Source organism: Apis dorsata, unplaced genomic scaffold (genome assembly GCF_000469605.1).
Source record: "Apis dorsata unplaced genomic scaffold, Apis dorsata 1.3 scaffold_267, whole genome shotgun sequence".
NCBI classification, from domain to species: Eukaryota; Metazoa; Arthropoda; class Insecta; order Hymenoptera; family Apidae; genus Apis; species Apis dorsata.
This window is the reverse complement of record NW_006263545.1, coordinates 71,985-74,183: the sequence shown is the minus strand read 5'-3', so window position 1 is coordinate 74,183 and position 2,199 is coordinate 71,985.

Sequence of the window (2,199 nt, the reverse complement as noted above, 5' to 3'; positions counted from 1 at the left end):
CGTTCAAACTTTTAGTAGGGTATAATTTTCATTTCTATTGTTTTTGTTAGTTAAAAAATGGAATGGTGAAATGAAAGTATTCAGATTTAATTATAGTCTCGTGATGATATAGAAAATTTGATATTGGTAGAATAGTTTTTAAAATCTTATGATATCTTACAATTTTCTACTCTAGAAAATCATTTTGGAAGAATAATTAATCTTAATTTTATTTTATTTTCTTTAATTATATTCTGTCCTCCATTTTCCAAAAAAAATTCTCAATTGCTTTTTAAAAAGGTATTTTGTCCTTTCAATTAACATCATTTTCAAAAAAATTATTCGATTGAAAAATTTTTGAATGAAAATCGAAGATGATTCATAATTTCTCGCAGTTTGTCAATTGTTTTTTTATCAGTTGCATGTTATTGGTTCAACTTATAGTTCGTAACGTAAATTTTAACGAATAAAAATTTATTGATAAAGGATTTTTAATCAATTATTTTAATTAATTTAACATTACATTAATATTGCATTATATTATATCTCCATTATTTATCATTAATAAAAAAATTCGTATCGATAAAAAGAATTTTCTACATTTTTAAAATTAATACTTAATTTAATTCTTAGATCAATCTTTCTAATAAATTCCTCGACAAGATTTTTCATCTCGTTCTGACATTAATTAAAATTTATTCTCCATCTATCTTTCTTATTCTGTAAAAGTTATAGCTGCATTGATCAGATTTTTAAGTTCACGGGTGAATCTTATAATAAGATTCTTTGAGATGAGATTCATATTTCGACAAGGAGGAAAATTTTCTTTCGTTTAATAACGAGAAAAATTCTGAATGCCAGCTGTTAATGATTCAATCGCGCAATCGAAAGAATGAAAAGCATCGAATGATTTCCGTGGGAGAGACCGCCGATTAATGCCGTACCACGCACAGTCCGGATCTACTGTGTCGAACAAAGCGTTTTTCAGCCGCGTTGCCTGAGCTTTAAGGGCCATCCATACGCCGCTTCTTCAAACTTTGTGCAACCTCCATTTTGCGTGAATTGTTCTTTCGATCTTGCTATTCGAATTTTTATTATAGATTATTGAGAGAGAAAAAAATAAATGAATATTCTGTTCCTGAAAAAGAAAACTATTTTTTTAATACCATGGTGATTTGGAAAATATGTATTTATCACTTGTATATATTCGTGTTTATAATTTGTTTGTAATAATTATCAATCTCTATATTTTAGATTATTAATTTATTAAAAATTGTCATCAATTTTTTTTTTTCATGAAAGACTTTTTGTTTAAAAAATTACATTAATCATGTATTTATATTTAGATATGAAATGTTTCATATCTTCTGGTATTTTGTAATATTGTGATTTTCTTGTAGTGTTTTGTAGATCATAATAATTTTTCTTTCTCAAGTGATTTCAAATTTTGATACAGCAAGATTGTTAAAAACAATTTCAATATGATAATCAAAATTATTACAATAGATTAAAATGGCTTGTGATTTGCAAACAATGATTATACGTATTCGTTACATCAAATTTTTAATATCTTCTTTTTAGAATTTTCACATAGTTAATACATATTTATGTATTCAATTAGTACATAGAAAATATACTATCATATTATATACATATAATGTAATAATAATTTCTTTCAATATTTTCTAATAAATTCTAAAAAATTAACTTAATCTAAAATAAATCATTCTCCTGTATCACAAGAATTTACTGATATCTTTATACACGCAATCTTTGTAATTCTCGACATCCTCTCGTGATGATCAGAATTTTTATTTAATTAAATCCGCTCGTAACATTTGCATCCATCCTTCAAATAAAACATTCATTTTTTACATAACATCGTGCAATCTCCACGAGTAAGTAATAACATAATAAATTATTTAAAAAACATTTGCTTCAAAAACTTACCTATTTTTTACAATATTTATTTAATTAAAATTATTAAAAAAGTAAATAGTACCTAATAGTGAAATCGCATTTCAAAATTTCCCCGCTCACCTATTCAACCCCCCTCCCCTCTTATTTCGCCTCCTCATTTCAACCCCCTTGAATTAACGAATTCGAATCCGCCACTCGCCAAGCCTAGAATCTCTCGTTTCCCGCGCAGGTGTCGTGTGGACGGGGCTTTAGATCGGATCGCGGTGGCATGCGAGACTCGAATTCCGGACGTGGAGGAGA